At 36.0% G+C, this 13,419-nt stretch overlaps 1 long non-coding RNA gene across 1 annotated transcript; it reads left to right on the top strand.

Moving 5' to 3' along the window:
• The first annotated feature begins 479 nt into the window (after positions 1–479).
• On the top strand, positions 480–11,009 carry LOC118763537. Its single transcript, XR_004999295.1, has 4 exons — positions 480–491; positions 4,962–4,964; positions 8,311–8,316; positions 10,837–11,009. It is a non-coding gene; the product is annotated as an uncharacterized LOC118763537 (long non-coding RNA).
• Positions 11,010–13,419: the final 2,410 nt, after the last annotated feature.

Here is a 13,419-nt window from a genome sequence, read left to right as displayed (position 1 = left end):
ATAAAGACACGTGCATGGTTTTGTCTTGTAAGATTTTTGATTTGATATTATTCTGCATCGTTTTATCGTCTGTACGAAAGCATCCCGGCCCTCATCAAGTAGATTAGATTTCAAATCCGTGCTTTCCAAAAGAGACTTAACCCAGATTCCTACAATATCCGTGTAGGCTTTTTAGAGTTAAAATATTCTCTGTACTCTTGCACGTAAACATAATCCTATATTTTCTGGATTCACTCCCACTGCGTGACACCTTCAGCATGTGTCATGGCCCACGAAAGCCTTGTGAGTATATTTGGTGAACGGTCACCGAAAGGAACTGTGGGGCTATACTTAAGGACATATATCTTCAAGGAAGTAGGAACTAAACTCCATGCTCTCCAGAACAACATAAACGGTGAACTTTATTCTTTTATTTTTATTCTTCTATCTACTGTTTTGTTTTTATAAACACGGTGAATTTTCTGTATGGAAGATCCCTGCATACACACCTTGTCTCTGATGACTGAATACCGAGCTTATGGGAGTGTTGACCCACCAACTGAGATAGCCCAGAAATAGCTGTAATACATTAATTACTTCTGCTTCTCCGTTTTTTATTCACCTTACTCTAATTAAATATTCTTTTCTTTTCTAGGCACGAGGTACGACATTTTGGGAGAGAGAGCCAGTCGATGAGACTGACCGCAGTACGCAACAGGTACTTAAATTATCGACCCTGAAAGGATGAAATGCAAAGTCGATCTCGACGGAATTTGAACTCAGAACGTAAAGAGAGACGAAATACCGCTAAACATTTCGCCCGGCCTTTCTAACGTTTCTGGCAGCTCGACGCCTTCTCTAATAAATATTCTAAATGACCTGAGATGTTCGTCTAGCTTTTCTTTTGCCTTTAGTATATATAAATATGTGTGTGTGTGTGTTTACGTCTGTGTTTCTCCCATTACCACCGCTTCACAACCGCTACTCGTGTATTTTGATGTGTGAAACTCTGCTGTTCGAAAAAAACCACCGATTCGAATAATTACCTGACTTTAGTCATTTCATATGACTAAAAGTTCAACAAATTGCTACCGAAACATCCCCGAAGTCTAATGACTAAAACAAATAAAATTTAAGGAGTAACGATATATATATTCTACGGCGGTAGGGAATATAATGGAGATGTATAACAGCTACTTTTTGCAGCAGTTCTAGTTAACAAGCAGTGTATTCTTTTGATTTTTTTAATGAGAAGTTTTATTTTTTATTTTGCTGTGTGGTTTGATATATAAACATGCGTTAATAATTACGAGTTTATATAGGACATTTCAACATTTAATTAATAGTACAATTTCCTTTAAATGCAATATGACGATCAGTGCGGGTGGGCAGGTCGAATACTTGGTGGTTAGATGCTGGATTTAAGAATTCTATGAAGAAACGTAAAATGAAAGTTTAGTGAAAGTCAATTCATATTATCTTTTAAAGGGTAGTTTTATTTTGCGTTTAACTGTACACTATTTTAAAATATGTATATGTTGTCTATTGACTATTCATGCATGCTAGGCCTCTGGTGGTGATATTTATAACGAATATTCGCTACCCTATATATGTATCTTATGAATATGTTCTTAGCATTCTCCAAGATTGAGCTCGGCATTGTATTTATTGCCGACTGTAGATGCGCCTGCGCGCAGAATTTTGAAAAGTTATAGCATATAATGATGGGACACGTGTTATCTTGTCTCTGATTTATAAGTTAGTTATTGAGGCCGATTACTGATGAGAATTCGCCTGGTGGATTTTATTGTTTTGCTAAATTACCTATTAAAGGATGGCAAATAATCTTCTTTGTTAAAGAAATTCGAAATCATGGTATAACCGCAAATAAAATTAACAAGGTAAAAGTTTTTATTTTTCATTTCCTTCGAAAATTGCTATTAAATCGTGGTTTTAGCTGTGTTGGCTGATTCTTTTAGCATGTAAAAATTACCTGTTAAAGGGTAGTTTTCTTTTGTGTTTAACTGTACACTATATTAAAATATGAATATGTTGTCTATTGACTATTTATACGAGCTAAGCCACTGGTGGTGATATTTATAACGAATATCCGCTACCCTATATATGTATCTTATATATATATATATATATATATATATATATATATGCATATACGACGAGCTTCTTTCAATTTCCGTCTACCAAATCCACTCACAAGGCTTGCCCAATGTGCTACGTCTGTTTAAAATTCTGGCAAATTGCCACCAGTATCGGATTTGGACTAAGTCGATTAATTCGATCCCAGTGTTCAACTGGCAATTGTTTTATTGACTCCAAATCGATGAAAGTTAAAGTCGACCTCGAATTTGAACTCAGAACGGAAAGACGAAATTGCGATCAACATTTTGTCCGGCGTATTAACAATTCCGACAGCTAGTCGCCTTCTTCAGGGTACATATTTACAAGGGCCACACGCCGCCGCTTATATCTTTATATAATGCCTAGTGTGATTTCGGACCTCTCATTTGTGGGATGTTAACTATAATGATAATCTATATTAATATTCAATATTATCATACTATGAGAACTACTGTATCATTTGCATCGAAAAACCGTTGAGTTTAGATACTTGCAGGCATTTACTCACTTCTTTTCAGCGGTTTATTTTTTGAAAAGTTATCCCCGTCATCCTCCTCCTCCTCCTCCTCCACATCATCATTATCATCATCATCATCATAATCATCATCATCATGTTCATAGTCATCATCTTCACCATCGTTGTCGTCCTCATCATATTCATCATCATCGTCGTCATCATTATCATCATCATCATCATCATCATCATCATCATCATCATCATCATCGTCACCAATATCCTCATCATCTTCAATGCTGACGAGCATGCAAAAGCGGCAGCATCAGCAGTAGCAGCCGTAGCAATATCTGAATAATCAGCTGGTTTGTTTAATATCAAGCAATATTCAGAGGCCAAGCATTCACACCAACCCCGACTATGTAGGCAGCCGAAGTGAGTAAGAGGCGCGTGAGTTAAGGGCGGGGTGTTGTTGGGGACCTGTAACGTATGGCGGGACATCCACGCCCTCCATATGCCAGTCACATGCTTTGCACCGACTGTCCTCGTAATTGGAGATCTACTTATAGTGTCAGTGAAGACTTGATAACAAAGGCAATGATAATAAAATTATGATGTTGGTATTAAGAATGGTAGTAAAAGGGAAAATAAAGAAAGCTGTACGCAAGTTGAGCGTGGGTAGGAAATGCCCTCATTCGAGGACAAAACAGTTTTGGTTAATGTATAATTCTTTTTATAGTTGTTGTTTTTGTTTTGACCCCAAAACATGGTTGAAAAGTTCGATCTAATGTCCTTTTAATTTGGAGATATTAAGGTTAAATTCTGGTACTATTTCTTGCTGTATATGCTATTGTGTAGAATATCATGGACGCTCCGGTAAAAACAATTCATAGTAAATGACTTGGTATATCATTCTAATCTTTATTTATCCTTTATTTATTCTTTTAACTTCTCTCACTTTGACACCACTGGCTTATGGGTATCTTAAGAGGAGTTGTCTCCATCTCAATCAATCATAATCTTGTGATAGGATATTCGTGAGCCCATGCTCCACCGACAGATTCTGTTCTAGAAGACACCAATAATTAAACACGCTAGACCATTTCCCGTTTGTCCTATTACATGCACACCTCCTTTTCAACCTAGGTTTACACATCACCTTGACGAAATCTCCAGCAACATATACAGTTCCATTCTCCAAGGCAAGTAACCTAATAATCTTTATCTATTTTCTCCGATGAACATGATATGATCTTACTGAAACTTCGGCTTTATCTCAAACATTTGCACTTATTTCGACTACTATCATCAGACAATTTCAGCTGGTTATCGTCAGAAAAGCCCGAAAGCTAATCTGATTCGCTATCTCTTTCCCTCAGCCATATGATAAATACACCAGCTTCTTCAACCATGCTCCCAAACCATACATCTACAAGCAAATCTTATATCGTGTTAATTCCTGTATGGAGCATAACTCAATTCAAGTCACTCAATAACCACCATTCTTGGTAACTGCAACACTCAGAAATCGCCATTGATTCTGTGTTGTTTGTTCCTTCTCGAGTCCGGTTTCTTGGCGTTTAGGTTCCCCACCTGGATGGGACGCCGGTCCGTCGCAGGTGAACTGCAAGATGCTGGAGGAAAGAGTGAGAGAAAGTTGTGGCGAAGGAGTTAACAGATGTTTCGCCATTACCTTCTGCCGGAACCGCGTGGATCATAGGTGTTTCGCTCATAAACACACGCATCGCCCGGCCTCAGTTTCGAACCCGCGATCCCTCGACCGCGAGTCCGCTGCTCTAACCACTAGGCCATGTGCCTCCACTGCTATTGATGTAACACTTATTCTATTCATTTGTTCAATTTCATGTATATCTAACGAAACTGAGAAGAGGTAGAATATTCTGGTACTTTTGCTTCCTTAAACAAACCTTGATATTTTCACCATTAAATTCTGCGTTTAGCGGAAAAATTAATTCTTGATTAAGTTGGTCAAGATCTGTGCGATTACGAGCAGATTAAACTGAAAAGACACTGCATCTAAAGAGACGATGCTGTCTTTTGTGGCGTTGTAATACGATACGCTGTCGCTCATGTTAGGATAATTGGGAGCTAATTGTGCTCCGAACTTACATTTTGATAAAACAAAAACAAAGAACACTAATCATTATAGTGACCAAACTCAATGATTGAAAGAAGGCAATGCTCGTGTGTTAGAAGGCAATGCATAATTCCATTTCTTAGCATCATACTAATTCACCATCACTATTTAACCATGAAAACATCTTGTTTGGAACACATACTCCTTTTGCTGTTTAAACCGTATCTATTGGGTTTACCCGCTGCGACTGAAAATCAGATAGGTCTACCACATATTTATATAATATGATAGATGGTAGATGAAGTGTACTCTTTTACTCTTTTACGTGTTTCAGTCATTTGACTTCGGCCATGTTGGAGCACCGCCTTTAGTCAAGCAAATCTACCCCAGGACTTATTCTTTGGAAACCCAGTACTTATTCTATCGGTTACTTTTGCCGAACCACTAAGTTACGGGGACGTAAACACACCACCATCGGTTGTCAAGCGATGTTGGGGGGACAAGCACAGATACACTAAAACAAACACACAAACACACACACATACACATATACATATATATATACATTTTTTTACATTTTGACCGTGCGGAAATTGCCGTTGAAGAGCAGACTGATGTTGGCCTTCAGCATCTTACATCTTCTAGGCTCTCAAAGCGTTGCATCGAGTGGTCAATGCAGGTGATGGAAATAATGCATTAAGGTCGTATAAGGAATTAACGAAGACTGTGAGTCAATTTTCATGTTACTTCTGGCTTGACAGTTAGAGCAGATGAGTAAAACTATACGAAGCCTCATTCTTCGTCGGTGAAACATTCAACTTTTCAGCTACCCTTTGGAAAGGAGAGACAACTCTAAAACGGAAATTGCTGCACTCCAATAAATTTTGTGCAAAACAGATAAGCCAGAAAACAATCAAATAACCTAATACATCCGAATTTTCATTAGTAAAGTTTTACAGATTGATCGCTGAAATATATAGGTTGTTGAAGGGCGTCTGTTGTATTTTATTTCTCATCAGGCGGTTGCCTTCCTTAACGAAAATTACATATTAGTAAACTCCTATATTTTCCATTGTTGCCCATATATTTTTTTTGTTCTCTTGATGTCAAACGCGTATTATTTGTCTTGCATGAGGGTTTTGTAACGTATCCTTTCGTCAAATGAATATATTTCATATTGCGTTTAACAGTATTTGTGGCGGTGGTGGTGGTGGTGGTGTTATTGGTGGTAGCGGTAGTTATCTTGTTTCCAAGAAGTTATTCTTTAAAAAATAAATCCATTGCTTGCGTCATGTAAAACATGCATGAATATTTTGAAGGTTAACAAATGTGTTAAGAATCTTGAAGTTCTTTACAGTTTCTCAACTTTAGTAACGTGCCTCTTTCGAAATTAAGGGGTAACCTTTCAATGACCTTGCAGAGAAGGAGTGTATCATTTCAGTTGAACCTATTACAAATAAGTGAGATTGATATATTGTTTAAATGTCACAAAAACTTCATTTTTTTTAATTAACAGCTAAGCCACTCTAATTCCTTCGTTATTGCAGCTCATATCGCCCTAACAACACAGTTATTTGGTAAAGCTATAACAATTATTGTTGACATTTTTTTTCACGAAAAATAAAGCCAAGCTTATGATGTGCTATCTGGTATCGCATAGTTAATTTTTTGTTGCATTTATGCATCGTCTTTGTGTCAGACATATGAAGTTTCTTAAGAGTATCAGATATCTATTTTTCGTGGAGGAATCAAAATTTGATGACCGAGCATTTGAAAAATCTCTTTCTTGAGTGGGTGTTTCTTCAAATACATTTCCTTGGAACTATTTCAGAAAATAGTGATGCTATGTGGCGTATTATCCGGAATGTTTCCCTCACGTCTATGAATTTTTCATCCATAGTGTGTTTATTCTTTTAATCTATACAGCTGTTCATAGTTCAAGTATCGCTGGTATCGACTTTGTATTCCATCGTTTCAAGATCGATAAAATAAGTAACATTTGGGTACTGTGTTCGATGTTATCGACTTACCTCTCCCTCTAAATTGCTGGCATGGTGTCAAAACGAAGATACAATACGAAACGCGTGCACAAGTGCCATGCAGTGGGGACTGGACCCGGAACCGTGTGCTTGGTAAGCAAGCTTCTTATCACAGAACCACGCCTGATTTCATAACAATCAGTGTATGTTTTAATTATTCATAGAAGATTCCAATGAATGATTACTGAAATATCTTAGTCATCGCTGAAACCTTAGTTATAAGAAAGAAAGTACGAGAACCTTCAGCAAATTGGCCTATTCATCGCAAATTCTAATATTTCACTATGGATTACAGGGTCGATTTTACCCTTCCGCCTTTCGAGTCGATAGAATAAAGTACCAATTATGTTCTGGGTCGATGTAATCGATTTACACCCTCCTCCGCAATTGCTGGCCTTGTGGCAAAATTTGAAATTACTGTTTTATGAAAGTGGTAATTTTAATGAATATTCAAATCCATAAACAATAATAAGCTTTGCCAACGACGCCTTGTGCATTAGCTTATAGTAAGAAAAACTTAATCTGTTAAACTAACAATGTTAAATTTGAAGAGTGTTGTGACACACAATATTTCCTTCATTTCTTGGGCGATGGGATGGGCAACATTCATATTTGTAAAATTTTTTCGTTCACCTATTACCCAAACATTAGATAACTGGTGTAAAATTTCAACGAACCCGGAAGGAACAACTTTTGGGTCATTACGTTTAGCATTTAAACTTGATGACCTAAGATATATCCAACATAAAAAAATGTTTCCTAAAATATGCTGTCTTTTAATCTCGAGTGCAGGAATACTTAAATATCAGCATATATGGGGAGGCAGTATAATTATCAGTGTGCTTAATCGAAAAGTTTTAAAATATGGCTTTCGTATAAGAGGAATGCATTTGATACACCCTACCCACTAAATTAAATTATTGAACGCAAGAGATATCAAAAAATATGTCCGGTTATATATGCATATATATATATATATATGCATATGTGTATGTGTGTGTGTGAATGTCTGTGTGCGTGTATGCCTCCGTGTGTGTGTGTGGTGTGTGTGTGTGTCTGTGTATGTATGTATATATAAATATGTATATATATATATATATATATATATATATATATATATTATATATATATATATATATATATAATATATATATATATATATATATGGCGCAATGATGAATGAATATTCTGAAAATATTGATAGTCGTTTTCTTGGATAAATACTAAATATGTATTTATTTTTAAAGGATACATCAAAAGCTTGTAAGTTATGATTTTAAAGTAATTATATCACTACATGTTTATGTTGAGGTTTTTGATTACACTGGCATGGTTACTCAGATTATTGTATACTAGTTTGACAACGATCTTATGAAACCTTTGTCGATTTTCGGGACTCACTTTGATGCTTTCACAGCATGCCTACCATTACACTGGCAGCAGGATTCCAAACCAGATAAACCGGGTGTCAGTCTTAGATGTCAAAATGACTTTGGTGTCATGCTCGTTTTTGTCCGTCTTAGACGTCTATGGGACTTTGGTTCCATGCTCGTCTTTGTCCGTCGAACTACTTCAGAATACTCAAGAATAATCGGAATAAGTATGTGGTAACAGCAATTTTAAACTCTTAACCCTATAATTAATTTGTTCAATCATTATATATTTATGACAAATCGAATTAACGTTTGAAAGCTTTGGCTCCACTCAACCGAAAAAACAAAACGAAAAATAAATGCTGCATTTCTTTTGTTATTTTTGCAATACCGATTGTTTTCAATGATTATTTAATTGTTTGAAATGAGACTCATACGTGACAGATGGTATAGCGTTTATCATTCGTTTATCTGAATCGATAAAATTTAAAAATAGAGAACAACTTTAGAAATATTCTGGAACAACTTGAACAACTTACGTCATTAATAATAGCAAAGAGAGTTAGTTCTAAACTATATGAATCAGTTGATATTCAAAGAAACCAACAGAAGATAAACACTTCTGTATCTAAGATGCTCTTGTTTATTTGTAACGGTCTAATCAAAGGAAGAAGTACAGCAAGAAAAATATTTTTCTCCAAGACATTCACGAGAAAGGAGAAATATTTAGACCAGAGAACTTCGCCGAATGCAAACAGTACAGTAGTCAATTCCTGTGCTACGGATGGGGTTGTTCAACCGGACAACGGAATAAGCGTACGACCGAGATTGAGTAGTAAATTTTAATGAAATTCATAAATCATGAAATATGCGTTAATTTTAAGATGTTATAACTGCGTTTGTGATGGATCTGATGTTCAATCATACTATTGAAAGACATTCAAAATTAATCCTATAACTGCTCAAAATCCAAGAGCATCCATCACTTATAATTGTTTTGTTTTTTTCTTAAATATGGACCTACACAAAGCGCAAAGATTCTATTAAATTTTGTCGTAAAGATAGCGTTGTAAATGTTACAAATAATTTAACGTCTCACACCCGATCATTTTTGAAAATTAAAGAAGGTACCTTGGTGTAAAGTACCATAAAAGATAGCAACTGAAGCACTGTGATTTGAACAACATCACGCTAATATTGGTAAACATTAGGCATGGAGTTCACGTACGAAATCTCTCTCTCTCTTCCTCTTTCTTTCTCTCCCTCTCTCTGTGCATACACACACACACACACACACACACACACATATATATATATATATTTGTATGTATATATGTATGTATGTATGTATTAGTGTAACGCTTGGGAAATAAAAAAGTCTTTAACGTTTCGAGCCTACGCTCTTTGACAGAAGGGAACACGGAATGAAACGGAGGGAAAATAAAGAATGTGTAGTAGCTAGCGATCTATCATATATGGATATACCAGGAGGTGACTTTGGGTAAAAGAAAATTGAGAAGGATCAGTTAATTATGATTTTATTCAACATATTGTCCCTTCAGATTTATACCTTCATTTTATGGGTTCTTTAGTTCTTCTAAGTCACATTAAAAAGCTTCGAGTCAGGCCCTTCGTGACACCTTTAAACCAGGAACATTTCAATATCCTTTCCTATATATACATACACATTACACATGCATCTATAAATGTGTGAATGTGTGTGTTGTGAAATACTAGATCAGCACATTGAAATTAATTTCTTTTAAAGGAATGTTTTCATAAATAATTTTAGCTGTTCTTGCTCAAAAGCCTCCTGTACACCGTGAAGAAAAACAGTCTTCCTATATGCACACGTGCGCAACCTTACACACACACACATACACACACACACACACATACACACACATATGGCTTAAAGATGCCTCGGCACCTGCACATGCAGAGCTCTTTCTATTGCAGATTTGGGCATGTTGGTTTTGTTGAAAGCAAGCAGATGCCCATCCATCCAAGTTTTCCTCTTCTCTACAAGGATGTATTCTAAGTGGAAAGCATGATCGCTCATGCTAACCTACAATGTTGTTACAGGCGCTCACATAATATTTCAAAGACTTGAAATAATTACGACAATTCATTCTTCCGGCATCTTAACGATTCTTCCAATCTTCCGTCATAGAGAAAGAAACCTAATCAAATCTTTTAATAGACGTATAGGACATTCGGAAAGTTCTGTGCCCCGTTTTAATAATCCTTTCTACGATAGGCATAGGGCCCCATTGCTCCAGTGGTATTTATTTTACTGGCCCGAAAAGATAAAAGGCACTTCCGGCTTCGGCGGAATTCGAACTCAGAACACTAAGAATTTTGCCTGGTGTGCTAATGATTGTCAGCTCTCTGCTTTTCCTCGTTTCATTAAGAAAATTAATTCTATGCAAATTTTGAGAGTTAGCTATTAGAATAGATTTTCTCGGTATGCTGTGCCCCCTGGTACAGAATGTTCAAATTATCTCTCTTCTCAAGAACGTATATTAATCGCATGTGTATTTACAACGACACATTTCTCCCGTTTTGGCGAAATGCAAAGTCGTTGCGATAAGAATATAATCCCGTATACATTTTCCAGCACCAATGTACAGTTCTCTCCCCTTTACATTCCCCGTTTAACATGTAGTAGACATTTATGTTCTATTACGAAAAATGTTCCTGGATACTCGAAATGAATCTAAAACATTAACTTACACTATAATATGAACATAGTGGAGGCGCGTGTCTATGTGGTATTATTGAACTCATGGTCGTAAGGTTGCGGTTTCGATTCCTGCACCGGGTGATGCGTTGTGTTCTTCAGCAAAACACTTCATTTTCACGTTGGTCCAGTCCACCCAGATGGCAAAAATGAGTAATCTTGCGACGGAGCGACGGACCGTCAAGATGGGGAATTTCTACGCCACTGAAACCGACAAACCGGTCCTTATGAGCCTGGCATAGCTCGAGAAGGAACAGTTTTTATTATTTTTTTTTATAATATGGACATACAATATCTTTGGTGTTTTTAAATTTTATCAGCCTCGGAATTTTAATGGAGTATCCGAATATGTGCTTTTCTCTGTTACGTGTGAGCCTTTCTCTGTTTCGTGTGTCCCTTTATAACAAGAGTTCGTCTTCGGCTGTCCGTCGTAGATCGGCGTTGACTGTTCTTGCTCAGAAAGGATCTCTGGCAAGCAGCTATGTGATCTACAAGGCATGTGAATCTACTGACTCAATGAACAAGTCACGCCTCACATGTGTTTTTTTTTAATTTTTTTGCCTCTTCACGCTGTTACTTCTCCTCAATGACTTGAAATACGAGCTTCAGAGATCAGTTCAATTCATCGTGCCACAGAACCTCCTCCTCTCAGGTGTTTTGTGAGATGCCAGTGTTCTTCATATGTCTTTACAGGACATCCAGGTATCGAAGCCTCTCGCCATGAAGTCGGCAGCATTAATTTGGAGGACATTACTTTGGGACTTGCCAAACCTTTTTTTTCCATTTTCTGGGATCGATTACATAAGTACGAGTAATATGTGATAACAATATTCCCCCTGTTTGTGGGATTTATGTATACATAAATTGAAGTACACACGCATACATATATACATGTATATATATATAGATATATATTTGTCTTTCTATCAATATATATATATATAAGTATATGCATATACGTGTATATATATGTATGTGTATAAGTTTTTATGTCTGTGTTTGACTCCCCCCAAATCGCTTGACAACCGATGGTGGTGTGTTTACGTCCTCGTAACTTTGCGGTTCGGCAAAAGAACCCGATAGAATGAGTACTAAGCTTACAAAGAATACATCCTGGGGTCGATTTGCTGGACTAAATGCGGTACACCCGCATGGCCGCAGTCAAATGACTGAAACAAGTAAAAGAGTAAGAGTATATATATATATATATATATATATATATTTATTTATTTATTTATTTATATATTTATAAACATATATATATATATACATATGTTATTGTCTTATTTAACTGGCAATTTTCTTTTTCTAACATAAATAATACAAATTGCAACATTTAAAAACGATGTATACTATTATATAATGGAAAAGCGAATTATTCATGTATTTTAACAAATCTTATACTCACATAGAAAAGTTTAACAAACGAACATTTTGATTTGAGAGTTAAAACAGTACTAAAATTAAATTACATTCGCTGTGTGCTTTTGTATGGTTTCAAAAATAATAAAAATAACTTGAAGCGCATTTTTTCAAATAAATACGTTCAAAAATATTTTTTTCTCTTTTTACCATACATAATTATTTAATGCTTAAACATGAGGAGAAACTTAAAGAAAGACAAATTCTAAAAGCCTGCAGCAAAGCAGGTTAAGTTAATTGAAATATGTTTCCTCAAATAATATACGGTGGTTATAATACTCGTAAATACAACGATATAAATAGAAATGAATAAAAAATATATAAATTAAATGTAGTAACCAAATATCTTCCATGCCACAGTGAAACATTAAATGGCTTGATATTTTAATCCATTTCAATTCTTTAGTTTATCAGAGGAAAGTGGAATTATTCATTCACAAAGAATATGTACAAAAGAAAACAGGTAAGAGCAAAAGCATATATTATTTGTTTGTGTGTGGAGGCGCAATGTCCCAGTAGTTAGAGCAGCGAACTCGCGGTTGTAGGATCACGGTATCAATTCCCAGACCTAGTGTTGTGAGCGTTTATTGAGCGATAACATCTAAAGCATCACGAAGCTCCGGCAGGGGATGCTGGCTAACTCTGATGTACTCTTTCACCACAACTTTCTCTCATTCTTTCTTCCTGTTTCTGTTGTACCTGTATTTCAAAGGACAAGCCTTGTCACACTCTGTGTCACGCTAAATCTCCCCGAAAACTACGTTAGGGGTACACGCGTCTGTAGAGCACTCAGCCACTTGCACGTTAATTTCACGAGCAGGATTTGTTTATGTGAATTATTTGGCATTAATTTCTATCAAATTAGTGCTTGCTTCTGCTATTCTCATGCCAACTAGCGTTTTTATATTGTATTAAGTATGTCAAGAATTGGAAGCAAAAGTTTGATGAAGACTTTAGAACAGGGGAATGCATGTTTGAAGCATCACATAAAGATAGACAAACCTGCATAATAATACACATCAAAACTTTACTCGTGTTGACTTTCTTTTAAAGATCTAGAACATCCCCATTTGAATAAAATGAAATTGAAAAAAAAAATTATTACATTTTCGATATAAAAAAACAGAAAACGTTCTGTTCCCTGAATTTACAGAACATTTAAAACATGAAAC

Source organism: Octopus sinensis, linkage group LG5 (assembly GCF_006345805.1).
Source record: "Octopus sinensis linkage group LG5, ASM634580v1, whole genome shotgun sequence".
Classification (NCBI taxonomy): Eukaryota; Metazoa; Mollusca; class Cephalopoda; order Octopoda; family Octopodidae; genus Octopus; species Octopus sinensis.
Note: the sequence above shows the minus strand (reverse complement) of the source record. Positions and strands in the feature narration are given on the sequence as shown.